The sequence below is a fragment of the Anopheles stephensi genome, chromosome 2 (genome assembly GCF_013141755.1).
Source record: "Anopheles stephensi strain Indian chromosome 2, UCI_ANSTEP_V1.0, whole genome shotgun sequence".
Taxonomy (NCBI): Eukaryota; Metazoa; Arthropoda; class Insecta; order Diptera; family Culicidae; genus Anopheles; species Anopheles stephensi.
In genome coordinates this window covers 93156100-93179261 of record NC_050202.1, presented here as the reverse complement: position 1 = coordinate 93179261, position 23162 = coordinate 93156100, and the positions used below count along the sequence as shown (strand labels likewise).

Sequence of the window (23162 nt, the reverse complement as noted above, 5' to 3'; positions counted from 1 at the left end):
AATCAGTAACCGAATATCAACGCTGCTTCACCCGGAGGCCAGTGAACTAGACGCTTCAACTAGAGTCAGCGAATTGAATTACTTTCACTTCGGACAAACGACCAATGTCCGACGCGACCCAAGAGAATGGACAAAATTCCCTCCAGAACCACGGCCAGAACGACCCGTCCCGGAATAATCTGATAGCCGAACTTGAGGGTCCGACCGTGAGTAAACCCGCAACACGCCCATGCTCTTCATGGTAATTTCACTTCGGGGAAAACTCACCACCAGCAACGCACATCCTTTTGGCGGTCAATCTGCGAAAATTAGAATTAATTTCCTTCGTCACTACGCGTCAAACCGAGGGTAAATGCGTTGCGCAATGCGTTTGATCCTTGTACCCCGTCTGACCAGTATCGTTATTTATTTTACACTCTCAATTCGCCACACAAAACCTTTCCGAAGCCACCGCCGGATCCGGACCATGCTGGTTATAAAAAATGGATACAATTAAAGAGGTGTGGTAAGACGCATTCCAAAACAGCGTTTTTATCTGTTCGGGTATGCTGACACTCCTGATCCTGACAGTGTAAAAATCGCACGAATAATAAAGCTGACCCCGAATCACGTTTTTTATGCATATTCATTTCTGCTGAAAGAATTTTCGACCATTGCACAAACCGAACCAAGCCCTCCGCCTTGTCTCGCTTATCTGATTCGCTGATTAAAATTCTTTTACGCGTTCAGTCCCATTCCTTCATTATCCTTTCTTGACCTCTCGAGAACTGAGCTCGCAAAAGCACCGCAAGCATCGTTTGAATGATTCTTTCAGTAAAAATGTGGTTCCGATGCCGTACTTTTACAACGCTTCCTTCACCTATTGTGAAACTTTGGAAACATTCGTTTCAACAGCAATATAATTGATAACAGCAGGATCTCATACGGGACGAAACGGGGTTCAAAACCCATCCGGGGATCGTTCCTCCGTAGTGAGGACTGACTATTCAACTACGTGGTATCATTAAGTCTAGTAAGCTAGGAATGGCAGGCATGACTTTATCGTAAGGGGTCGTTAGGCCATGAACAGAAAGTGAGAGAGAGAAAGAGAGAGAAAGCGAGAGATACTTGATAACACTTTTGCAAACTATGGCACTCCAGACTTTTGTCTCAAGCTCCAACGCTTTATTTGTTTGATTTAATCAGTTTCCGACAGCTGACGGTTGGACAGGGGAATTTGTTTGCAATCAAAACGCATTTCCATCAAAACCTCGCCTGCACGTTGCTAATCGAATTAAGTTAATCTTATAATCGTTGCCTTAATCGAACGCCCCTGCCCAGTTAGCTTTTGCTTACACATCTCATTAAGAACTCGAGCAGAGCCGTCCGCAGGGCAATCATCTTCGTCTATATTCCACGCGCTCCTTCCTTGGAACCAGACAAACAAACCCGCTAGCCATGAGATGGCCAATGAATTTCCGAACCAATTTCACTAGAGTGGCCAGCCCGTTCGCAAAAACTCGGCCAACAAACTTATAATTACAGTGCAAACCTTTTAACTCCCGTCGACCCCCGGTGCACACTTCCCGGGGCTCGATGTTAGTGCTGGAATTTCGGCTTCATTCCAGCACTACAAAGGCTTCACTGTATTCATTCATTCTACTGGATTCGGGGCAGTTGTAAATCAAGAAGCACTTTTCAGATCAACATATTTTTTGGCTCCCGGCTTAGTGGTAACACCGCCGCTTGGCGGCAAATCTTTCCCAACTTAAAGCACTTTAAAATGGCGTCTGTAGGCAAAATAACATCATTCATCTCCCGAACTGACATCAACTAAATGCGACCCTTGGCCGAAACGCTCCCTGCGTTCCATTCCTTCTCGGATTTTCCAACCGGTCACGATTTTTCCAGCTTTGCTTTACGCTCCGCACCAATAATGTGTCCCGTGCGCTAGCTTCCACTGCAGATTTCTTACAATCCGCCACTAAAGCACGATGCCACTTGGTTCGCTTTTACCAGTGCATCTATAACTGCTATATCGTTTGCCGCTTCCAGGTTTGCATTCAACTCCTCTCAATATACTTCCCATGCCAGCTCGGTACTTGCAGTTGCCAGGAATCGTCTTCCTGCCTTGTTGAGTTCGTTCGAGATCCGCAACCTCTTAAGTACCATTTATCCTACAAACCGATGAGTTTGTTGCAGTTCTTCCGCCTGTGGCGCCCCATCTGCCCGCGCCGAAAGGGGTCCCTTTCTGGTCAGGGCATCCTAACATGCATGAGCAGCATGAAGCACCTTTTGTCTCGATAGGGTATTCCAAACAGGCTATCCATTTTGAGCGGAGCGCATGCTGGTGGCAGCAAAACGTAACCGCCACGCAAAGTGGCACGTTATTGATTTGAACTCAGCCATTGTACCCATGCTGGGTCTCGTTAAGCGATGTAAAATAGGTGTCAACCTTAATACTCGTCGCACGGGATGATGCAAGAAAAATGTCCACACCTTTATCGCATCCGGTACCTGCACCATGAACCTTCCTAACGAGCCATATGTCCCAAACACATGCATGGATGCAATGTTAATGCATAGTGATGTTTAACATGCGCATAGTGGCAACAGTTGCCAAAAAAGAATTCGTCCATTATAAGCCAGAAATATTGGCATTGCAGAGAAATCAATCGAGGTGTCGAAATCTGTCTACAATCACCCTCAACACAAATTTGACCCAAGTCATCGTACTGAATGTCGTGCGGTGTCATGAAATGATAGTTCATATAAAAGTCGCTCCATTTTGAGGTATTTATTTGGTTTCAATCAGTGCACTGATAACAGTTTTGTTTGTTTATTTTGAAGAAAACTAGCAAACCTTATTGGTGAAAGTTTTCTAATCGCACTGTGTTCGACTGAAGTAAAAGTATTTCAACTGTTTCAAATGTTCGTCGATTTAAAATGCATTCAATTTCTGAAAGTTTGTGGGTGAAAGCGTAAACCGTCTTTGTCACAAATGCCTTGCACTGGAGCGTACGAACGTCCCCACAGTTGAAGGAGGACGTAGATGAGCCGAGTGTTAGGCTGGCAAGGTTGCATCCAAGGATAATCGCTCGCTTTGTCAACTCCCTCGAATGACACCTACCGTGCTGGGTGCTGATAGCTTACGGCCGTTATTTGGTCAGAAAGCTGGCGAGATAATAGATGACATTTAGTATCTGCTGCTCTAGGCGTTTCCTCTGTTCATATGCCACACTATGCAGGCCCAAAGACTTCACAGCTGTTTGTTAAATCGCTCCAGTCGCCTTGTAATAGACCTTTAATGTTCTTCTGCTGGCAAATAGTATTCGCTTCCTCTAAAGCCAACCAGTGCTCAGTAATCGATTTGAAAATGATTTCACCGTTGCCCTTCCGCATTACTGTTTCCGCATGAGCTAAAGGCTTCCGGGTGCAGGAAAAACGCAGTAAACGAGCGAAAAGTGCTGCGAAAACTCATTTGCCCTTTTTTTCTTATTAATGCCTTTGCTGGTGCTCCGTTTTCCAACGCCTCGGTGAGTCAACCCTTTGTGAGTCAACTGCATCGGGCAGCATCAACAAGGGAAAAGTGCTCCTAGCAAACTTTTCAATCCTGCTCCATAGCCTTTGGTGAACGTTGCACGAACGGTCGCTCGAAATATAGTTATTAAGAGCTTGAAAAACATCGTTATTATATCTACTTTCTCCACATTCTATACCAACGTTCATTTCCTGTACAGTGCCAGCTCAGAAATCTGACTGCCTCGCTGCCGTAAGAGCATCGTATGTTATTAAACACAACGTCTCTCCTGCCCCATTCCCATCGCCAACGGCTTCGTGCTCCCTCGCGTTGACCGCAATCGATGAGTAGCGAAGAAAATGGGAAATTTATATTCTACCCTGCTTCTCCCAGCTCACTGTCCGTTTGTTCGCATCGCACGGCAAGGAATTGTCATCATCGCTGACCATGGCACTGACGAAAAAATAAAGGCGTAACCATTCAACCACACCGATATCGCGAAGCTTTTAATGACAAAAAAAAAAACATCGAAAAAGTGCAAAAAGTTGCTCTTACCTTTGAACAAAGAAAACTATAACACACTGCAACCGTAATCGCAAACGTAGAAAATGCAACTTCCCATCTGATGGTAGGTGGTAAAACACATTCCACCTCTATGCATCTGCCACGGGTCTTATCCGTGATGCGTTGGCTTAAAGTTTGTGTTTGTCACGAAATGGCAAACGTCCCACCGATACCGGTGGTGGCTACCCTAAGGCTAGAACTTTAGCTTTGAACTCGCGAAAGATTTATTCACGGAACGAGATATCACAAATCCATTTAAACTTTAGCATCGGAGAATCAGAATACGAAATGTTGAAATGAACTTTTTATCGCCATCAGACCTTTTCACATTCCAATCAAGACAATCAATATCATGATAGAAACAGAATAAATAAGTTTTACGTGAAATACATAAAAAACACTAACACAAAAAAAAGCATATGATTTCACACACAGCTTTCTTTCCTGCCGAAACCCGGGATTGAACCGGGGACCTTTAGATCTTCAGTCTAACGCTCTCCCAACTGAGCTATTTCGGCACGTGATGAGCTCGTGCTGTTCTATTTCGAGCTGCGATACAGCGCCACACGTCACCAAAATGTGCGTTCTCGGAGGAACAACTACACGCATAAGCGCCGCTTATCAACAAGAGATTGGTGTTCTCACCGTGCCCATCTCGCCCTCGCGTTCATCGCCGTCGTCGCCTGTAATACCTTCAGCTCGTCCCGCACTGATCACACTCAACATGGCACCTCTTAATTGCAACCGCTGCGGTGAGTTTCATTCATTTGTTGCTTTGTGTGCTCACTGTGATTACACTTCCACCACACATGGTGTCTGATTAAAAATACTCGTACGTGTCATGTGGGTTATGCTGTTGAGCCGTCACGTTACTGTTTGGCAGAGATCCCGTCAGAGTTGACACATCAAACCCGCTATCACACGGGTGTGGTCTGGCTTATTGTTAACATCGGTTCGTTTGATGAATCGTTCGCCGCTTGCAGTTTATGCCACTACCAACGAGTAGTTACAATACTTTTCGTAGTGCGTTCGGTACCATTTGTTTCGAGTTTGGGTCGTTTTAACATTGCGCCTAAAACCGGAAGTAAGCAAAAGTATCACATTTCAAGGAATTTTTTTTCTCCGTTTTTATGACGTTTTTTACCTGAAAACATCTCGTTTCTTTCACAATGATTTGCAGTAAAATAATATTCGCATTCCAGCTGTAAGTTTCCGTCAAATCATGCATTGAAACAATTTCAGACGCTTCTAAACAGAGCTCCCTTCCATCATTGGACAGGGCACTGCATACTATCAGTTGCCTATGAAATGCTAATTGAGCATGTTCACAGCAACGGGCCACCAGCGTAGCACTTGTAAAATGCCAATAATCACCATTCAAGTCCTATCCTCCTCAGCACGCGTTTCATTGTAAACCATAAAATGCACAACTACCTTCCTCCAAAATACACGATTTTGAACCTCTCGACCATTCAAAACAAACGCTTTCCCACCCATGCAGCAGATAAACACATACACACACACGGACACGGACCCGACTAGCCCGGTCCAGGTTTGGGCAAGTCCAAAGTAACGTCATTCAGCGTGTCGTCGTAGAACGCTCATAAATAACTTGCTAAACGTTCACGCAGCTGCAACCGAGGGCCGAACACCGTCACCATCTTGCTCCACACGACTACATTTTCACGCCGTCATCGTGGGACGACCGTTTTGTCAGCGCGTAGAGCACTCGTCGTCCGCTAACGACATCTAAACAAACAACCCCCCAATGCGCCCCGCGTTTCTACTGCGACGCAGCACCATGTTCAGGTGGGGCCGTATTCCATTCGACGTCCCAACAAACGCAGCAACAATAACTGGCTCGAAACAGCCATTGCGGGTGCGATTTATCGCTCCGCAGTCGGGGACATAATTAGTTTCTTAATCAATGCGCGCTTTCACCTGCAGCGGACACGATTTCGAGCGTCGGTTGATTTGGGAGGGCACCATCGGTCCGTTTATTTATTTTTATTTCCAACAAGCTTGTTGCCACCTACAACGCAACGCAACCCATAAAGAGCACTTGCAGATGAGTTTTTTTTTTTTTGCTGCAAGCAAACATGACAAATGATATTAACGGATGGGTGGACGGGGTGGTGGTACCAATCGTCCGTAATGGTGGAAAATAATTTGTAGTGGTTGAGCATCGGCCTAAAAAACTGCAGTGAACATACAACACAGTGTTACCACACATGCTTTAACAGCTGAGGCTCCGGCGAGATTCGAACTCACGATCTCCTGTTTACTAGACAGGCGCTTTAACCAACTAAGCCACGGCGCCGCGATGAATAGACCCGATTTTATTTGGCCGTGTGGCTTCTGTATAGCTGCACTAGTTCTAGCTTTATCAGGACAACCGTAAAAACAATGATCTCGTAAGCCACCCACCCCCCCCCCACCTTTCACCCCACACACACACACAAACAAAACACACATGGTGGTGTGCGTTCCAATGCACGGGGCAGTAAACAGAGCATAAAAGATGTCACAGCGTGAACGATGAATCAGATCTACGTACTGGCACATGAAAGCCAACGGGTCGCCCGAGTTCGGCGTCCTTTCTCCCCTCACGACTGGTCCAAACGACCCTGGCACTGTCGTATCCGGCTGTGTCTGCGGTGGTGAATATTTGAGTGTAAGATTATTCCATTCCAACACTGCGAATAACGGTTTACGGCCGTGTCACTGCATTAGTATTCGCATTGATAACAAGATTAGAACATGCGAGCGAGTGTGTGTGTGTGTACACTTGTGCGCTCTCACTCCTGTACAGACTGTCTCAGCGACGGTCTGGGGCACATGATGCAAGGTCGACCATAGTCAACAAACACCGGATACATTTCCGCTTCGCCTCACCTAACGCCATTGTCCCATTTTCAACACGCCCATTTTGGCAAACTGCGCCCTGCTAGCGGAAGCATCGTACTCGGAACTCATCCGATCAGCAAAGCTCACGACCCACGCGGCAAGTGCTCATCTCAGCCATTATCGAAATTAACCATGGCAAAATGGGAAAATTATTGGGGCAATGTTTTCCTGCATTCGTTGCCGTCCTACAGTCCATGTTTTCCGAACGGCACGAAAGCACCAGACCCAACGATATCCGACCGAGTTTGTGAGGACATCCGTTGGTCAACACTTCTGATCCAATTATGCAGCCGAGCAACAGTCTACCATCGAGCTTTACGAGGGATCGAGCCCGGTTCATGCGAGTCAAGCTTTGTCCGCCAAAGGCCCGAACGAGTATTGAGGAAGGACAGAGTACGTTGTCTTTGCTCTTTTAAAACGCTTGTTATGACACTCCAAAATACTTATCGAATGTACAGTACTTTACCTATTAATGCTGAAAACTATTTTATTGTGACAACTATTCGCTTCTCTCTTCCAACTGCGAGTCGTTTTTTCCCCTATCGCTACGCTCAAACCACTAGAAGAGGTTTATCATTCTGCAATTAATCATTCTGTCGGTTTAGAAAAATTATGTCCAATAGGTCATTTCTATCGCTCTTCGCAAAATGATGCCGACCTGCACGACCATGTTCCGAAGAAGGGTTCTCAAATGAGATTCTAATTTGAAAATGATGGCATCCTTCCCACACAAGGCTACAAAAAGGGGGCAGCTAACGATCTATGCACGCTCTGCCCATCGTTCCCCGGAAGATACATAAAAACTGGAGAAATGAACGAGTATCGATCTAGGCTGTTTGTTCCTCGTTTGACAGCTGACCACACTGTATGTGGTAACGCAGCACGGTCGGGACCTAATTTCAACCTCACATAACAATGTAACTGCTGTATAAAAATAGAAAATAAAACGTGTTTACCCACTCTTTAAATTGTTAAAGTAAACTAGCAGCACAAACAATCAAAGCACTCAATTTGCTCCACCGAAAAGTGGTAGCATCCATTTGCATTGCAATGAACAAAACGACCAACTACACTCCACTCCCAACCAACATTACTTTGTAGCTTTCCGATAGGAAACGAGAACTTATGCGATTATGGTTCAACGCAGCACACAACCCACTTTTGTACGATCATCGATCCTAATTGAATCAATGCAAATGCACACCAAAAACCTAGCTCTCTGTCTGCCATTGTCGGTGCGGACCTGGTTCCGGTTCATTCGGGGAGTTCTGTTCCGGAACAAATTAAATTAATTTTGCCCCGTTACTATTGCCACTCGCAGGCAGGTTCTAGCGCAAGTGACGCAACGGAGGCTGCTAATCAAACCGAACCACTTACGACGAACAGCAGCGCCCTTCCACTGATGCTCGAAACTTAATCGACTGCTTGAGCAAAACATGCATTTTCCTACGATGTGGCTGTCTTTGCCGCCTGTCGGATGGAATCCAATGAACAGCCTATGTCCTCGCTCCAGCAGCCAACGAAAATCCATCGGCTCGTGTTTGAATAGACCAAACACCATCGCTAGCTTTGCCATCGTCTACGATGATGATGACGAGAAGGCGATTAAGATGCTTTGGCTGACGGGCTGAACTAATGGTAAGAATCTTTGATCCATGCAGGTCTCTCATACGTTCACCAACCAACTGTCTTCATAACATACATCGGTAACTTGCCCATTTAGCCCATCCCGAGAGCAATGCTCTAGATGTGGAGTGCTCACACAAGTACTAGCATACGGTAACATGCACGCATATTGCATCTTTCCTTGGTTTAGTCTTGTCATCTAAACTTGAAACTGTTTTCATTCGATATTTTCGCTATCCATACCCATAGATAGCATTAGCAATGTAGAGTAATAAACATTTACAGCTCTGTAGAATATAGTTTCGTTGCCGTATCGGTACACTGCGCTTCGCTTTCCAGGCCACATGCTGCAAAGGCTTAACGATTGCAACCTTCCATTAATCCATTTTGCTATAACCCGCCTACAAATAATCGCTCGGCAAAAGATGCAATTGCCACACAGCAGATTTCTTTAATCTCGTTTGCACAAACCATCAGGAACATTCATATTTGTCAACCCGGCTTCGAATGGACGGGTTGAAGAAACCAGCCATTAACAGTTTAGTCAGCCCTTTTGATATTCATTTTTCCGACGTTGGTCCCTTTTTGAACCCGTCGATGCATCAGCGCTTGGTGTCATCGGCAACGATCATCCTTTTCAGAGGGGTTTCTCTCATTTCGGCACCAGACCATATTTGCAACTTCATCAAAACAAAGCAAAAAGCTTTTTCTCGCCTCACAATATTTTCAGCTGCGGCAGGCACATTCGCCTCACTAAGCCAGTTTCGTTTCCAATAATTCGTTTCCCGCTTTTTTGCTTCATTTCAGTGCCGTAGAAAGGATTTTGAAAGCGATCGCAATCCTTACCGATTCCAGCAAGCTCCAATCAAGAGTGTCAGCATTTTCCCTTTTTACTGGCTCTAAATTTTTCCTTTTTGCCGCAGCAAACGGAACAGCGCTCGGTCGAAAAAAGGGGAGACAAGCGGAAGAGCAAACATTGCACGCCATTAAGCCGTGTAATTAAAATGGTGTAAAAGGCCACTGGATCCGAAACCCACGGCTGGCGGCAAGAGTTTAATTGATTCGATTTTCACCGATAATGCTGCCAGATAGCATTCCTCAGGGTGACGAAAAGATCATACCCGCCAACCAGTGGCGTGGTGGTCGTTCAGCAAAGGCCACGACACGGTCCGTACCGGCGCAAGGCAGGGCTTAACTCAATCCGATGCGCGATTGCTTGCTCGTCCGCAGGTCCGTTCGGTCCGTTGACTGCCGCTCACGTTTAATCACACCCGGTGTTCGCGCTCGAGGCTGACAGCCGTCATGGTTGCATTTAATTGCAGCGAGCGAGATAATCATTGAGCAACTGCCATTTACGCCGGTTAAATTATATATTACTCCATATTGCTCCGAACGGCGCTTTCGCCCAGTACTGTCCGCGCTGACTTTCGCCCGTCCACATTCGCCTTCGGATTTGCATTTCTATTTAGCTGCATTCCGTCCCGCCCGGTCTTGTTCTCGCAAACGCGCGACTAGCTTTGTCTGCCGTTCGTCTTAATCAATGCGAAGCTCCTGCAATGCAACCTGCAGCTCGCACGTCGCACAGGCAGTGCCTGCGCAGGGAAATGAAAAGCAAACAGTGCAAACAAACCAATGCTCTACAATCTACATAACAATTCTTCATTTTGAATATTCCATTACCATATTTCACAGGAACCTGCTGTGTCGGGTGTTGCCTGCCGTTTCTTACCCAGGCCGGTCGATGCGTCGTACCGTTTGTGGGTCTCGAGTAGCGATGCCAACCGTCACCAGGGAATCCCGGCTAGCGAGTAGTTGGAGTGGTTGAGACACATTATCATTACTTGAATAGCGCATGCAACAGACTGTTGGAGGTGCTGGAAATTTAGCATTCCGTAAGACAGCTTTTCATTGCATATAATGATACTTTAAGAAATTACGGAAACATCTTGTCAAAACCCATCCCATTACGCACTGTCCCTGTGGACTGAATAAATGTGCTAAATTTCCAACCAATGTGTATTGAACATTTGCATACGATTTACTTCACCTGCCGCGGCTTCTCCTTTTCTGCTCATCTCTTGAGCTCCTAGCACGCAAATTGCTACGATCGATGAGTTTTGATTAATATTTTCTTTTAATAAGGCGCAGCCAGCCCAGGTGCACACTACTTGTATGCAACGTCACGAGCTCCCATACTCACTTAACGTATTCACCGGGTACCATTGCCAAGGCATTGAAAAACGAGAAGCTCATTATATTTGTGGCGCACCCTGCATTGTACCCTCGGTGGGCAAGTGTGACATGGTCTAATTGTTTTCATCCCACTCACTCTGTGCGGGAAGGACACAGTCGCCTGCACGTCGCCGTAGGTCGCCCGACCGTACCAACGGAGCCGCACAAAATGTAACCGACTGTCCACTGAGACTTAATAATGGAAATGAAAAATTCGAGCTACTGAGGCACGGCGCAGTATTTAATTAACAAAGCACACAAGGTGTACACGAGTGGACGACGACGCACGGACGAACCATTCGCAGCGACAGTGCACGTGGCATGTGCCACACAGTCCGGCGAACGCCACGGGACCGGATATGCACGCCACCTAATGCAAATGGGGCAACAGCATCTTCGCCCACTAATACTAATGGTTGCAAGTTGACTTTGTTTTGTTTTGTTTTTTGGCTCCCTTTTTCCCGTGTAGTCCCACCGCTTGCCAACCTGGAACCGTCTTCCGTTCGCGTGGCATCACGTGCACGTCCTTCTCGCAGCGGATAGGGTGTCCGAAAATTCTTCTCTTTCGCCATCTGTTCGGACCTAGCTTTTACACTCCACCGACAATCCCGGCACCAACTTGACACCATTGGCCATCGGTATGGCCAACCAACACCAAATTTAATGCCACGCAGCCTCAAAAGTTATGGTACGGAAAATTCAGCATCTTTTATTCATTTTTTACGGGTTTTGCGGTTTTGTTTATCATTCATCCTGGCGTTAGTTCCTTTTGGGCATGCCACCATTTATCCTTTCCTTTCTGTGGTTATGTTTTTTTGCTTCTCCCGCAACGTCCTTTGCTCCGTTGGGCACACGGTTGGGTTTTTTGTTCCCACCCGACGAACTTGCAAGCACGCACAGCAAGCTAGAAAGACCGAGCGCAGATACTGACGAAGAAGCAGCACCATGTACGGTCTAACAGTTTCCCCGGGAGAATCAAACCGGGGTCCGGCAGGGCCGTCCCCGTGATGGTGAAAGGCGGAACTAAGCCGTTCAGTAAATATGCAAAGGCATCCATTGCGTCCACGAGTGAAGAATGGTCAGAACGTAGAGCGCGCATATTTCAAGATTTAATTGGTAAGGATGGGGTTGGCTGCTAATGGGTTTCGAAATTAATGAGTTCCTTAGTAATATTGCTTTGTTCGTTTCGAAAAGAGATTACTCATAGATGTTCGGTGCGCTCCATCAGCTTCGAAACACCAAACACCAACCGATGCAGGCTTACTTCGAAAAGGGACATCCTTTTTTGCACTGATGTTCGAATGGGGTGTGGTGTCCTCGTGCTGTGTGTTGTACAATTTTTGTACAATTACAGATTTGTCACAGTTCTACTTTTCATTGGGTTGGGTACAGAGTGAGCAAATAAGCTCTTGAAATAAATTGCCTATTACGCTGTGATTCTATCAATTAACATTGTTTCCAGTGAATGAGTTCGATAATGACCATGACCACCGGCATGAAGTATATCGCGTGTACAATGGAAAATATTGAAAATTCTCAAATAGACAAGAGGCAACACTGCTGACCAAAATTATTGAGCACGCAATTTTCTCACTATGGCTATCACTATGACACAACGTATGTTGTGCAATCACTGTGTTCATGCATTGCGTCCTTCCCATTGCTTCCTGCTATCAACTGTTATGCATTCTATTTCGTTACCATCGCGAAACGTGCTGTGTGTGCTGAAATGACTTTTGTGCGCTGTAGCAGCGAAACGAAGAGAATACACCTTGTGCAATATGCAAAATTGATCTTCTTATCGAAACACAAAGTAAAAAGAAACCAACCTCGCCATGCCTCGTCTCGAAACACTTTCTCCCAGCTCTTTCTAACTCGATGGCAAACAAGTGTTGTGACTAAACAACTTCCGGCGAACCGTAGCGAAATATGAATCTGGATATGGATATGAAGGTACCCAAAATAATGAGAAGGCTTGCTGCGCTGCGGAACAGTGTCCAGACCGGGTATCTTCAATTCAGAGCTTTTTGTTTCACATTATAAATATATGTCTGAGCTTTCCCGTACATTGTGGGGTAAGGCACCAGGCGCCTCCTTTTGTTGAAAACGGCGAGCGCGACGTAAACATTAGCGTAAGTAAACTATTAGCACCGTTTGCAATCTTGGTCGAAAGCTTATTTGCACCCACGCTTACCGCATTGCCCACTCACTTGAATCAAATTTGGCTATTAAATCCAACTGAACCCATTTTTCAAACTGCGGGGAAAAAATGTCTAGACTCGCTCGCGCTCTGCCTTGACCATCCTTCACGGGTCACCCACCATTACAACCAGAAAGGCACACAAAAAAAGGTCCGCCACATAGCTGCGCTACACAAACAGTTGGATCTCATTTTTTAGTTTTAATTAAGTTCTTTTATTCTCCATCATTACTCAGGCGGTTATTTTACTTTTCAAGAGTTTGGTCATTGTCTTTTTTGCGACCGAAGGTCTTCAAGCACGAGGAACACTGAATCGGTTATCCGCATCCGCCCCTATCGCTGTGCTGGCGATCTACGAAACCGACATACGAGCTAATGCCTTAGCAACACTTACCAACTCTTGGGAAGTGGCTCGAGTCTTCTGCGCTTTTTGTAGCACAAAAAAATTAAGTGAAGCGAAGCGAAATACCACGAGTTTATAACGGAACTAAACTTACAAATGAACGTACCAAATTACACTCCACTTGACGCTACGTACCGTGCTCAACCTAGAGCTTCTCGCACTAATGACTGATGAGAACCATCCACAAGCACTCGGCGCAAGGCAGACGCCGACATGGAGCTAGGAGAAAGACACCACCATCGTCGTCCCAAACTATGCCAATTGGGTGTGGCTGGGGCTTTGGGAAGGGTCCAATCGTTTGTTTTCCTTCTTCTGAACGTTGAAATTAGTTCCTTGGTTCGACTGAGCTAAGTAAACAATCCCACTAGGGCAAGAACGAGAGTCCCATCGATACGGTATGCAACGCAGTGACAAAACATTTCCTATGTATTCCGTCCCAGTCAAACCACCCTGAGGTGCGTTTGCCATTTTGAACTTGCAGTACGAAAAGTGTACGATTGCTTTACGTTTGTTTCTCAAGCGTGTAGTTTGCTCTTCTAACTTTACCACCTCACCATCTGTCTTAAAAGAAATAGTCATTTCCGAATCTACATAAAATGTTATACTTTAGCGAAAAATATATTCTTTTCTAGTTTGTGAAACGAAAAGAAAGCGAACTTCTGAAAGTTAATCATTCCCTGTTTGATAAAATATTCAAATCTAAATCTCTGCACTCCAAACTCGTTCACCTCACCAAAAAGGAAGAGCATGATTGTAATAAAAACTATAGCGCTTCCATGAGTGCTGAGACCAGGAAAAAAGTTCGCAGTTGCAGCTTCTGCTAGGTTCTGTGTCTGCCGGTGACTTAAAAATGTATAAGAAAGCTATCGAGCAGGCAAATGTATCCGAGGGCAAGCCACAAACTTCTTCAATTCTCACATTCTCTCCCCTCGTACTATCGCAAGAAATGTCTGCTAATGGGCGGACGGGACGGGTGGGATAGGGTAAATCTGCCTTTAAAGCATTCTTTATGAATATTAACTCCAGCACGGATCGAGCTTTCTAGTAGGTTCACCTGGCTCTCTGCCCACCAAGAGCTCAAGATTCGGAGCGCAGGTTGTTTGCATCTCGGTCCGATTCCGAGCTGAATTCTCACGCTAAAGGGTCGTTTAAGTCAATGGAGTAGCGCCTCACATACAGCATCCACTATGCGGACAATTTTTATCTCCAGTTTCGTACGCCATGCATGAATGTTGTGCTTGGAAAGAGCTTAGTTTTGAACACTGTTTCTGTAGCAGCATCCCCATCACCCATCTTCACAAGCACCACAGGAAAGCTACGAATACTGTTGGAATAATTTATATCATTTTTCAAACGCCACATTCAAGATCCATAGTTCACACGTAGAAACCCATATTGCTCGACCCGTTTTCCCATACCCGTGGTGCTCAAAAACATCGCTCGTACAAGGAAACAGCATTCCCTGTTCTATCGAACACCTATCATGATCAAAAGTAGAACAAGCTCAAAAATGCAACCTCACGCCCAACATTACTTCCCACTTTGCTTCCTACACATGTGTTTCTCTGCACAACAGCGCCGTTGCCACAATGAGCTTGAAAAGCGATTTCTTTCTTCCGCTTTCATCCATTCCCAACGCCACCTCGCCCAATGCGAGCGGGGTGCGAAATAAGGAAATTAACTTATCGATAAGGCCGTCGTCACACATTCTGACGACGGGCGTCGAAATTGAAATTCTAATCCTACCGAAAAATGATGACACAACCAACGACGATTCATCATCTTTGCTCGTCATTCTGACGTCCCGCTGCTGATACAACTCCACGGCACCCAGCATCCTGCTGCCAGATAAGCCCTCCAGAAAGTGGCTACAAGCACCCCATTTCGGTTGCAGAATGGGTCCAAATTGGGATCGGTCTCGGGTGCCTTCCTACCGCGATCTGCCCGGCAGTAGAATCGATTGAAAACTTCAATTTACACACAATTCAAATGTAAATACAAACAGAAACCCATTTTTCATGCCCGGAACCAACTTAAACTGCCTACCGAAGACCATCCTCCCCACGAAGCCTTGAGTGGGTCCATTTTGGGGCGGTCGAAACCCAAATCCTATCTCCGCAGGACACCAGCGGTACCGACGACGGCGCCCCAAATATCTGAAGGCAAATGTGTGGACTTTTTCCCCAAAAGTACCTCTCTAAATTCGTTACCACTTTCGGCAAACATGCTCAAGTGTGTAGCACGCACGCACGTGACCCAGACGACAGAGCGGTTTGCTGCTTTCCGCTGAAAAACTAGCCGAGTGAAATATTCATATGCGCTTTTCAGTGAATTAGTTACATTTCTGGCAGCCCTTTCGGTGCCCAAACCCTTTCATCTCTCTATTTCATCAATTCCTTCGCTGTAACGTGTGTGCCCTATCCTGAATGCTCCCTCTGATTCCCCAAGTCATGGCGAACCATTCCGTTCGTGGGGGGAGGACGGAGTGGGGGTTGGATCAATGAACACGTAGGAACAAGCTCTCAAAATCGTTCGCAATCAATCATCAGTGAGTAATAGCGAATGTTACTAAAGAGCTCTAATTTCAGGGAATTGTGTACGCTCTGTCCATACGAGTCCTGTCGCGCTGATAAGCTTCGTTTCACGATTACGCAATGGCTTGAACGAAGCAACTCCACAGTCGCTTCTAATTTACATCCAATAAGCTTCATCCTCGAGCATCAACAATACCCACTGGCAAACCATATCCGTAATCGGTAGGGTGCCAACACAATCCTGCACGTTTGTATCATGGAATACCTAAATCGCATAAACAACGGCACAGCACAGCTCGTATGTGGAGGCTCTATTGTTTCGTAAGCCTTCCTACAGTGACGGTGCAAAACGTAGGGGAAGACATTTCGTTAATTTTACAGCGAAAAGTTTTCAGTCGTCTCAGATGGATTAATATTCCGGGACGGTTTGATAAGCTTTTCCAACTGTGTCCTGAATGAAGAAAAAAAGGCGTTGATGTGAAAGGCAGTAAAAAAGTTGTGATAATATTATCGATCTAAAGTAGTAAGTTTAATTTCAGAGTAATTCAAGCCACAGCCAACTGCTTCTTATTCAACAAGGAAGAACAGGCGATTCTCGTCGCAACCTCAACTATTAAAACGGCGTCGCTACACCACATTTGAAAAGTCTTTCAAAATCTAACAAAGTCTAGCAAACAACGCCTACAACGGGGTCGATTTGCACCCATGCAAGATAGACAAATCTGAATTCATTTGGGATGTTTTCCCCCATCTAAACTGCAATGTACTCTGCACCGTTCATTAAAGCCGAAACTTATTCGTGCATGTAGTTGGCTTACGGAAACATAAGTTGTTGTTTCGCCTTTACAAACACAACATCGTCAGCTGTGGCATCGTTTTTCTCAGCAAACTTTTTCTCGCCGAAAGTGTGAAACGCGTCATAGATCATGACCGGCCACCGAGGGGACGCTGCGGAAAATTGATATTTACTCGGTGGAGGAACTAGGAAAACTTCCCCATGTCCGAATCGTTTTACGGTTGATTCAACCCAGAAACGTTTACGAATGTTGTGCTTTCTTGTAGGGAATGTCCCTTCGGAATGCGTTTAGCAGCAAACGAGAACCACGGAAGCAACACAACGATAAATTGTGGAAAATAGCTCCATTTTTTTCTTTGTTCGTTTTTCCATTCGCCATGTCACGAAAGCAGCGGCGTAAGCAGAGGACAAAATCGAACGGTCGGGCGACTTCTGTACGGTGGGGATCGTACGTTTGCTGTGGAGACACGCTCAAAAGGTGAGATCCCATCTCGTGTCCCGCTTCCGGGTGTTGGTTACCAATTTTCGATGCACGTATGTCAAAAGCAACGAATGTAACAGGATGTACAGGGATATGGGGCGTAATACCGGCTGAGTCGCTGCAATCACTCGTAACATCACGGCGCATCTCGTGAGCGCCATGGGCGACAAAAAATACGCCCTGGAAAGGTAAAATATTTTCCCCAATCGCTGGAACACTTTGCACGAAAATTCGGACTCTAATCACAACAATGTTTGTCCGTACCGTCCGTACCGTCTGTTCGCTTTGGTCAGCTCCAATTCCATCGACAGCCATCCGATGCAAACACATTTGATGAACGAGTCTATCCATCTCCGATGCATACATTTCGATGCGTTTGCACTATCCAAGAAATGTACACTATTTTTTGGATTTGGATGGATTCGTCGTGGATGCTAGTGCTCTGGTGAAATTTGAGATGGACAAGCTTTTGCATGTGTAACGCTTAAATAGAATCTAATCTGCTAACACTTATGCAACGACTACATTCCATTCTTTCACTCTTGTATCAAGTTGTAGTGTAACTACTGTCTTCTGGCTATTCCGAAGTGCATTGTTCACGCAGGTTCAAATATCGATAACATAAAAAGCTAGGCTGGTCTGTTATCATTTGAGTTGTCCCTTAGTTTATCGATAAAATGTACACTTTCCTACATTTAGAAAATGATTGCTCACGCAGAAAACTTCTAATTTACCCACCAACGACAAACGTTGTGAAAGTAAGAATCAATCTTCCCATGTTAGCTGCCGGGTGTCGGGGAAGTTAAACGTCATAATACTCACCGTCCACGACCACTGTCACCTGCACGCCAAAGCCCTTTCACGACATCTCGCAGTCCCAGCGAATGAGTGCCACAGTGCAGTAAGCTCTGCAAAAAAGATTCTAACCCGCATGATACGTTCCGTAAAGGACCGTCTGCAACCACCGATGCTTTGTCGGTTGGCAACGGAGTCGGCCGTCTGCAGTCAAGCTCGATGCAGACAGACCATAGCACTGCCCACGCAGGGCCCGGAATGGAACAATAAATGGTAATCGACTATCAGCTAGAGTGCACTAAAAAGCTTTGCAATGTACCGTTGATAAACTTCTTGCACCCAGGCCACCCGAACGAGCGGCCGCGGTGGTCATTTGGCATTGCATTAGCAACTAAATCCATTTGTTACGATTCCAAAATTAATAGAGCACTACAATCGATGGCCAAGCAGTTCGCTACGAGCTCAGTGCTTGGTCCGTTATCGGTCGGGCAAGCCTGTCCAGTTGGTCGTCCAATCGTCCATTCCAGGCAGATTGTAGATCTGAGTTAAACAAGGCATCGGTGTGCGTGTGTGCCGTGATTCCAGCGAAATCCGCAGCACTACGACGGTCTTGGCTGACAACTGTTTGCAATTAAAAAACTCTCGGCCATCATTTAGCTTATATGCATGTTGAGTCATAGATTTCACTGGTGTTTGAAAGCATTACGAAGTCAAATCAATGGCCCAAACAGAGCAGAATCCTAACACTAACAATTACTACCTAGCTTCACTAGATCTCTCCTGCCAATCCAGTTCAAATTTAAATAATTAATCAAGGCAGCACAACTGATCGTACAATACTCATTATAGTAGTTTCTCAACTTGGTTAATCAATACACAACCTTCGAAATGCCAAAAACTTAAACTAGGTTAAAATCTGCTACCCAAACGAACAAGACCAGCATCGAGATGTCATTTGGACCGCCGCTGCACCAAACGTAGATAAAGGGCCTCGGACCCGGTCATTAGGGAGCTTAAGGGCAGGGTTTAAGTTAATTGATTAAACCTAGTCAAACTCATCAGTCACGGCGGGCCAGCTTGGAGCTGCTCGGGTTATTTGAGAATGACCGCCACAGCCAGAGCAGGACGGTTGCTGTAGCCAACCGACATTAACATAATTTCAGCTCACATAACCTGCTAGGTCCGACGGTTCGAGCAACTGTAAACGCACGCAAAGCATACACAAGACACCGGCGCCCGGGACATTTGGGTTAACAGCACTTCCTAAGAGTTAGCGTACACGCATTGACATCTCGCAAAGTTTCAAATGCTAAGCCCTATTTCGTGGCTCGACCCTACCGAGGCCGGGAGGATTAAGAAAAACGTCCCGTCCCGTATCACCATTAGCTTGGCCACTGATCACACACGCGTGCTCAATAGATCCTTGAAATATCGCAGCGACAACTCCTTTCATTAGATGCTTGTGTAATTTGCAGTTATCGGTAAAATTGTAACATCGACCCCAAACCCGAAAATACGGCCGGCCGAAACGACTCATAATGGAATAATCATTTCAAACAGCACAAATCCGATCCTGTACCCATTCGGTGGCTAGCGGTCGGTCGGAACCTTCCACTCCTGGTTTCATGTTTCTGTTGATTCATATCTTACTATTTCTCAAATTTTGACCAAACGCTCCAAAGCCTAACCGAACGCCGGGCAGCTGCTGCCGGTAGGCCCAATGCCGCAGCACGGCTCAATTTGTGCCAGTTCGCTCGGTCGCTCGCCTGCGCGGTAGATCGCTTCAGTTGGGCTTAGCAATTAACAAGCATAATTAGATTTTAAATATATAATACATCGAGCCTCGCCCCAGTAAGGCCAGCAGGTGCAGGCGACTCGATGCCATCATTGCACCGCACCGGCTGCACAATTTATCGAGGATAATAATAAAATTCAATAAATCCTCAGTCAATTGCTTCCGACGAATCCATCATACGCGTGCCACCCAACTCGACCCCTGGAAAGCTACAGAACACGCGAAAAACGGAGTGCTCAAGCGCGCGGCGGCTTCCGGTGCGGACATCAGTTATGTACATCCGAAAGCCGGTCTGGAGCTTGCGTTCGTTCGAGATCCTGTCTGCCTTGTTCGTGTTTTGATTCCAAACCCAGGCGTCATGTGGCTGATGATTATGATGAGGCGGACGATGATCGTCATCAACATCATAATCATCAGCATTGCCGCCATCGGTCACTTTAGGTTGGTTTTTCGTCCACCGCGAGCACGGCACTCGGGTGACTAAATTGAATTTCGGTTAGATGATCAACGACGATCTAGTAGCAGATAATTGTTTTTGGGGAAACAGTCCAATCGAAAGCAACATTGGCAAAAAGGAGTAGCGAGGCTCTTGTTTGACTTGTTATCGATCAAACTGAAAGCCTTGGAATCTAATTAAAATTCGCCAAACAAATGTATTCCTTGTGCGTCCGCTACTACCTTCAACTACAGCGGCGCTCTAATTGTTAATTGTCGTCATTTATGTTCTTTTTGCACCGAAATACTTTGAAAAGTATGGAAAATCGAAACAAAAAAAAGCGCACATGCTCTACTCGATGTGCCGCGGTCAATGCGTGTGGTGGCACACGTCCGCTTCGAACGGGATAATCCCCCATGTTATCGGGCAGCTAGCGAATAAACCTTAATTATTCCATTAACCTGCAAAACCGGCCAGTGATTGCTTTCTAAAGCGACCTCGTGAGCGATGGGTGTTTCACAATAAATTATGATGTTGTTGTAGTAGCTAAGCGAACGTGAAAAGCATACAAACGTGATTAATGAGATCAACAACATGGCGTTTCGGCCTTAGCTGGAAATGAATCACGCCTAATCGGTTTGGTGGCGAAAGTTTCACCTGGAAAAAGGGCATCGTATCAGAAAGCGGATGAAACTAGTACATGCCGACACGATTATGCATGTGCCTGCAATCCCTTAAACGGTGCATCATCCGCCCAATTCCACCCATCAATACCCGACGCGTTTGGGTCAGTTAATTTTGTACCCGGCCGGCTGTGTATCCAAATAAGCGGGCTTTAGTGTGACGCGTAATTTAACTACTGTGCGTTCTTCCTGCTCTCTGCAGCACATCTCAGCAGACGCAAACGAACTGCAAATTCTAAAGACCAACTTTGGCGAAACTTTTTCCAAAGCAACAGTGCTTTCGGGAGGATTGGCTTCATTTAATTTACTGTACCACCTGTAACCGGAACATGACTTTGGATGAAACCGAGAATCGGTGTCAATGTACCTTGTCAATTTTATTCCTCTTCGAAACACCTTCAAATTGCCTTCCAATAATGCACCATTCGCCGCGGAACGCAAACAACAGCACCACCCACCACCCTGCCCAGCGCCCGCCATCGTCATCGGCCATCGACTGTTTGATACCAACTTTATCCTCCGCCTCGATAATGCAAACAACAGCGCTGCCTCTGCTTCTTCCTGCGCTATCAGGGCCCTCCCGCTCTCGGCAACGAAAACTAACTTGAAAAGTTATTCCTTCCGATTCCCTCGCACCATCGGTGCGAGATGTTCGGCAGCTAAACCAAAGCCGGTGCCAAAAATCCAACCCCACGGTAGGGGTGGATTGGAGCAAAAGTTTGACCCATCCTTCCTGCGCGGCGTGGAGCACTGCACCACTGCTTCTACTCGGTGCACTTGGTGGAAAAAGTATACCAAGGCAAGTACAAAGCAAAATGATCATCATAACAAGATGTTATTGTTTTCCGTTGCGGGCGAGACTCCCACCGTTGCGGATAATAGACGGCGTAACGTACGCAGCCCACGGTTTGAATGATTCAAGTCAAGTCAGGCCCGAAATTATTTATTTTTATGGTTCATTCTGTTCAATAAAACATAAAATCAATAGCATCACGGGAGGTTGGTCCCACACACACACACACACAGATACACACCAGCCCAACAGCCCCAAACTTTGCGAATGGCAATTTTGAGCAGGACGTGCCACACTGAGTCGATAGCTCGTTGTGTTTTCCCCCTTTTTCGACCCGAATCCGTCGTGGGGCACAGCGCATTACCGAGCACAAACAAAAAGGAAAGCCTATTTCACTTATCTCGCCACAAAAAGGAAGAGAACGTCAAAAAGTTTCCCTCCACCCCTGCAATCCGACTCCGAGCGAAGGTCAATAAAACACCAACGCACACTGTATGGTCGCGATAAAAATGGCCCGTGGCCAATGATTTGCTGACCCGGTGGGCGGTTAACTCGAATGACCATCGCCACGACCACCGCAAGACAAAGGACGATCATGAAGCATTGATTCGATTCACCGGGCATCCACTGCCATCAGACCGCAGCAACATGAGAACCCCGGGCCCGAGCGCACCGGCCGTTCTTACAAATTAGACACGGCCGGGCGGAGGTTCTGTCGTTGAAAACCCGTACGCACGCACGTACGCACACCCGCACAGCCCATTAACCATGATGCAGTTTTAACGACGGTAGGAAGGTGTCGCTGTGAACAACTTTTTACGCCAGTCTAGTTTTACGACATTCGCAGGTTTTCTTCAAATTGTCTTTATACCATACTCCCACAGCCCATTGTGTTCAGCTGGTATCATCTTTACGAGCTGATTCGGCATTTCTATCTTTATGTATCGCCCAGCGCACACAATAGGTCTATATCGTGTGGAAATTATATCGCGCGCCGATTGATCTTTCCTCCGATAAACGCCGCTGCTCACTTAATCCGCACGACAGACATGGGAGCCATGCCATCAGTCAGATACGACAGTAGCGTTAATATTGGAGCACAAACATAATATTATACACTTCGTTTCAGCACTCAACACGCGTTCACCCTTTCACTCCAACCAGCAACGCGACCCGAGAGCGGATACAAACCAGCATTATAAAACAGCATTTTGCGCGGCATCTCGCGGAATACGAAACGGAGGGTGGCATCGTCGATTTAGTTTTCCTATCATACGCTAGAATGCACCTGGAAGCGTAGCGTATCGCAAAATAACAACTCGCAAACAACAGAGCGCCTGCATGCCTTAGAGCAACACATCCACGGACAGTGTCGACAGCGGACGTGGGAAGGGTTTTGGGAGGATGGCTAAGGAGGA

General features: G+C 46.2%; 2 non-coding genes across 2 annotated transcripts; both read right to left on the bottom strand.

Moving 5' to 3' along the window:
- Positions 1-4508: 4508 nt before the first annotated feature.
- On the bottom strand, positions 4509-4581 carry Trnaf-gaa. The gene has a single exon. It is a non-coding gene; the product is annotated as a tRNA-Phe (tRNA).
- A 1728-nt stretch (positions 4582-6309) lies between these two features.
- Positions 6310-6383, bottom strand: Trnat-agu. Its single transcript has one exon. It is a non-coding gene; the product is annotated as a tRNA-Thr (tRNA).
- Positions 6384-23162: the final 16779 nt, after the last annotated feature.